This window comes from Coloeus monedula, assembly GCF_965178545.1.
Source record: "Coloeus monedula genome assembly, chromosome: 30".
Classification (NCBI taxonomy): Eukaryota; Metazoa; Chordata; class Aves; order Passeriformes; family Corvidae; genus Coloeus; species Coloeus monedula.
This window is the reverse complement of record NC_138810.1, coordinates 4,051,491-4,057,490: the sequence shown is the minus strand read 5'-3', so window position 1 is coordinate 4,057,490 and position 6,000 is coordinate 4,051,491.

Below are 6,000 nucleotides of genomic sequence, written 5' to 3'. Positions count from 1 at the left end.
TCTCTGGCCTGAGGTGAGATTGCTGTGAGTGCTTGGATGAGCAATCGAGGGAACAGGGAGCTCAGAACTCCGGTCACTTTAGGTCTGTTTGGTTTGTGTCTGTGAGAACTGGGATCTGAGCTGCAGAGGTGCTGTTGGGAACAAAGGATGGAGTAAATCCACTCCCTAGATGCACAGTGAAGGACTGAGTAGCAGGCAATGGGAGTATTTATAAACAGTATCAATATTTCACTGAAACTGGGGCCAGAGCAGTGATGAGGGTAGTTGGGTTTGGCCTGGGCCTGTCAAGATGAGCCATAAACAACTTAACCAAACCCCTGACCCCTCAAGGGATGTGTCAAACACTTCCACAGAAAGCCAAGTCAGTAATGATTCCAGAGAAAAAGGTATTGGAAATTGCTTATGATCAGTGGGGAATTTCCTTTGGAATTATCAACCAGGGAGTTTATCAAAGAAGAAGATTTCTTTTGGCTCTCTTGCTGATTTTCTCTCTGGCTGAAATTAGTTTTGTGTGCTTCCATTATGGAAGCGGCGTGTTTTCACCTTGAAATTTGGTTTGGGGTTTGAATAGTCCACATTGTTATACATGACTGCTTTGGTTATGGGTCAGAGAGAGGGAAGGGAAATTAGTTTTTATTATCTTGAAACTTTTCCAAACAGAAGATGTTGTCTTGCCTCTCCCCAAAGCACTCTAGACACATGGGAGTAACTCAAAAAACAATGCTTGAGAGGTTTAAGCATTAATAACAACTCTATTGTGTCTCGGTTGCAAGGATTCAGTCCTACAGTCCCAGACCGATGAGGAAAAAAAAAGGAACTTCTGTTGTTCGTGAAAAATCTTCCATTATTCCTTGTGTGGTCTTTTCATTGTGTTACATGATTTACTGTCCAGTATCTTTCTAACAAAATGTGTTAGAAACTTAGATTAAGAATTTGAGTCTATTCACTACCAAATCCTGCCAAGCTTGAAGGACTGGGGTGATGACTGCTCTCAGCAACGGTTATTTATTAATATTCCGTCAGATTTCCCTCAGCTCTGGGCAGAAAAGCCAAGGGTTTGTGTTAGGAATTCTGCAAGCAGGGCCTCTGTGGCCATTGGCTTATTGTGCGCGTCAGTGAGCCAGGGCTGGGACAAAGACTCATGCAGGTACTTGAGCTGGCACTGGAGCTGTTGCCCTTTGGAGTCATTTAAAATGTATCATTATTGCACATTTTGGAGGCTATTTCCAGAATTCCATTTGTAGCCAGATCTCACTCCAAGTGCAGCAGTCCAGGTGAGGGTTTTTACATCTCCGGCCCAATGCCGTCTGCTGAGCCCCAAAAATGTTCATTTTGTCCCCTACAAATTACCTCGGATTTCACTCCCAACACATCCTCTGACTAGACTAAGTTTTACCCCCAAACTGTCCCTACTTAATACTTCTCTTTTACCTCTGAATGCTTTTTCTGTTCCCTACTGATTGCCCTTCTTATATTAAAACCGAAATTTTCACTCTGTCCCCTGTAGTTTTCCTCGTATGTACCTTCAAAACGTTCATTCTGTCCCTCACAGATTAGCTCAGGTCTTTTCCCTCAATTTGTCTCTGTCTGTCCCCTACCGATAAGAACCTCAATTTTCATCCCAAAATGTCACCTACTAATTGCCTCGATTTTACCTCAAAACGTTCATTTTCTCCCATACAAATTAACTCACATTTTACCCCCAAAACGTTCGTTTTATCCCCTACAGAACGTGCCCAGCATCCGAGCAACAGGACTGCGAATGCCTGGCGGCAGCAGCGCCACTGCTCCGCGATTTGCGCTCTGGCCACTGAAGCCCCACACGGCCGGGACAAGCATGAGGCGGCGGCACCCACGGAAATCGTGAGGTCGTGGCCTGCGGTACGGGATGTTACCCCCTGAGCGGCAGCACCGAGCGTAAAAAGCCGCTGCGCCCGCACGGCCTTCCTGCGGCGCTGCGCATGGGTAGCTGCGGCCGCTCCCTGCACACGCGCAGCTTTCTTCAGCCGGCATCGTTGGGCCAATGCGCGCGTGCAGCTGCTCCCCGGGGTGGCTGTAGTGCCTCCTGTGCACCAGCAGGTGGAAGCAGCGAGCAGCACCACGCAGCTCTCCCGCTTCCCTGCGCGCACGTCGCTTTCTGTCATTGCACCCGTGCGGTTTTCCGCGTTACTGCACGGGCACGGCTTCTCAATTTACTGCGCGTGTGCCGCTCTCCAAGTCGTTGCTCATTCCTTTGCTTTTTTGAGTTCTGCCGCTTATGTGCAGGTATTTCTGCTGGGGTTTTTTTATGTTTGAGGAGTTTTATTACTGCTTTTTAACTGCACGTGCACGGTGCTGCTGAGTTCACATGCACGGGTGGGATCTTCTGTACTGCACGTGTGCGGTGTTCTTACTTGCGGTGTTAGCGAGAAGGAGAAGAGCCCAGCCCGTGCTTGGGTTTGGGAGGAGTGCAGCAATGCGCAAGACGAACGTTTGAAACAACGCAGGTCAGCGCGGTGCAAACGACCTGGCAGGTGAGGGTAGCACACAGAGAAAGGCTACTACGCGCACAGTAGCAGAAGTCACAATTGTGACATGGAAAAACATGCTTTCCTTCTCGCCCCCGATACAGGAGTCCAGGATGGACGCTTGGAGCACGTCCATCAGAGCACCAAGGACCTCTGCAGGAGCCACAGCCCTAAAGACTCACGATGGCACTGAACACCTCTGTGCTCTGTTAACCAAAGATGGGGCGAGTTCAGTGGTTTTTCCTGTCCTGAAAGAGAGCAGAAAAGGGAAGTTAATCCCACTGTGGAATCCAAGACTCCTGCATTTCCTATTTCTGCTCTGATTGCTCACCGTGGAGTTTTAGCTATGGAAAAAAAAAAGGAGAATGACACCATATCAAATAAAAAGTGCCCTTTTCCAGCATTTTTATTCCAGGCATTAAAAGGATGCTCATTTCTCTTCTAGCATTGTTTCCCTCATTTTAGGAGAACCGTTTTCATCCCAGGCCCCACTCGTCAGTTGTTCGATCCTCTGGCACTGGATTTGGACAAAAGAAGGGACGCACCTGGACTGCAGGAAATCACTGAGAGAAACCCTTCCAAAACGTGACAGAGAAAAACAACAGGAGATGCAGGAAGACACATCCCTCATTTGCACGTCTGCAATGCTTTTCTAAAGACTTCTCTGCATCTGGATGCTCTTTGCTCTTGGCTTTCTTCACAGGAATGCATTTGCTGCTAAACACGTCTCAGACCCTTACTTGATCGGGATAAGGTGGGATGGAGATGAAGACTCCCACAGGGAATAGCCAGGGAGATGCAGGGCCTGGGAACATCAAGGACGGAGAAGAGAAGGAACAGGGATTGTTTTTCTTGTTTAGAGCCAGCAGTGCTGTGAGCTTGGAGAACACACGGCACCGCAGGGATCCAGGGCAGGAGCGGGATAACTGCAGGATAAGGGGAATCTGCTCCCACTCCAGGGCTGTGCCAATGAAGGAGGGGAATTTTTTAGTGCCTTCATTACACACAAAAACCAAACCCAGCACCACCGAGCTGGACTTTCGTGAGCTGCAAAACAAAGCGGCCCCTGGCCTTTGGGGGAACACAACCTCACCGAGTCACGGAGCCAGGGGATGACACTTGGGAATGATCCTTGCTGCTGCCTGCAGGCAAATCAGATGAGGGAGCCACAGGAGCTGCGGGGTTTCCTGCTCTTCCTGCAACGCCATCGGTCCAGACCAGGAGACCTTTCCTGGAACAGATCTTCCCTGTAAAGGGAGCTACACCAAAGCTCAAGCCCTCATTTAGAGACCCTTGGAAAAGCAAAGGTGAGAGGGGATTACCTGGAGCCCCAGGGGACCGAGGCGAAGGCAATGAAGAAGCAGACAGCAAAGTGCTTCCACTGCTTCTCACTCCAGCAAGGGGAACATCCCTGGAATTTCATGGCCAGCGTCGCTCCCAAACCCCACAGGTGAACCCACACGTACTCCAGGACTGATCTCCTTCAAACTTCCAGCAGCACAGACTCACCGGGAGGAACTGCAATCCAAGGACACACATCAGCAACCGTCTTCCCGCTTGCCCCTCTCTCCACATTTTCCCTTTCCAGCGGGATGCAGGTGCCACCCCCCAGAGGCAGGAAAACTGCCTTGCAATCCGCTACAAAACCTGCCTGGAAAGCCCAGGATGCCCGGAGCCAGCAGCCGTTTCTCCTGGAGCTCCTGCTGACAGGCATTTGAAGCCTGCTGTGCCTCACAGCTGCTTTTCTGCCAAGGGCATTCCCATCTTTTCTTTTTTAGCCCAAAGAAAGGTTTGCAAAGCTGAGTTTTGTGAGAAGCGCTTCATATTTGGATCATTCTTAACTTGGAGTTTCCCTTGGCACCAAAATCAGGGACTCACCTTTTGCTTGGAGCTTGGCTGAAGTCCTCAGCAATGCCAGGGAACGTGGCCATTGGAGGCTTTGGGCAGATTTGGCTCATCTGCCTTTTTAGGCCTTGTTTCTTTCTCTCAGCCTTCCCACTGGATTGTGGCCTCCGAGGAATACGTAAAATCCCATTCCATTCCTATTCTTTCGGACAATTTTTTGTACCGTCCCTGTACAAAACGAGGCCCCCTGTTCGGATGCTTTTCCCCACCGTTCCCCGGCACTTTTATCTGCCGGTGCATTCCCTGCGTTGCTTGGGCTCTTCCCAGGTCTCTGAGCTCCTTCACAAGGCAGGAGATCGATTTGGCCCAGGAACTAAACCCTCCCGAGGAATTGTCTGATGCCATCTCCGCATTTGACACCTGATCCTTGTGCTCAAAGGATCCCTCTTTCTTCCCTTCAGCCAATTCCAAGGCTCGCTGCCCCCAGCTGCGATCAGGCCCCAGTCTGATCCCTGCAGTCTTCCCTGCCGGGATCCTGCTCAGGAATCCCTGGGCTACAAATGTAAGAATTCATTCTTCCCACCCCTGCCCAGTTCCAAAGGATTTGGTGTCTGCCTTACCTGGCTGGAGCCTGCTTCCAACTCTGTTCTTGCTGCTTCTGCTGCTTTCCAGTTCCCAGGAATTCCACCGACGAAGCGACAGCGTTTTCCAGCTCCGCCAGGATTCCCTCTGCTGCGTTTGGGTGCTGGAAGGATATCAAAACCAGGGTCTCTGGGGCTTTACTATCAGGAAATTACATCCCCGGATTTGTTCATTTCCAAATATTATCTCTTCCCAACAAAGCACTGGGCATCCAAGGAATACAGAAAGTGATGGGCTGACCACTGCTTACTCCTCTGGAATGTCAGAGCTTGGAAAAAAAGGGCAGTTGAGGCTTCTCCTGGTGCTGCCTGTGAGGTGCATTTTACTTGAGAGCCCCTTCCCGTGTCTTTCCCTGTATCCACCAAAAAATCCACCCGTTCATTCCCCAGCTGCTTGCTTCCTCCCTCTTTTCCTGTATCCAACAGAATTTTAACAGGTCAATAGTCCCCTCTGGAAGAGCGCCTTTCATTCCAAACCTAAGAACAAACGAATCACTTCCCTTCCACCGTCCTTATTAGGATTCCACTGAGAGCAGTGGATGGAAAATGATCCTCTCCTGGTCCCTGCTGGATTCCCAGAGCAGGGATCCTTTCCCTCTTTCCCCCCACCACGGTGCCCTCCTCCCCCTCCCGCCCCACCCCACACCCTTTTCAGGCTTTGTTCCACAGCTTTTGCCTCCAGGCCTCAGATCCTTTCGTTCTCCAGGAGCTCCCAGCAGCTCCACAGCCTTTCCTCTCCCATCCTGACCATTTCTCCAGGAATGGAGCTCCGCATTTCAATTGCCTTCTCTTTTCTCTGACTATTCCCACCAATCCAGAAGACCTAAAGCTGACACAAGGAACAGTCGGTGCCCACAAATCCAAACCCAGACCCGGCCATCCCCAAACCAGCAACTCCCGGACAGTTTGCGTTCATTCCAACCTAACAATGAGGACTCACCCAATCCTTCAAAATTCCCAAGAAATATCCTGTTGCCTTCACAGCTCCCAGGGGATTCTGCTTCGTG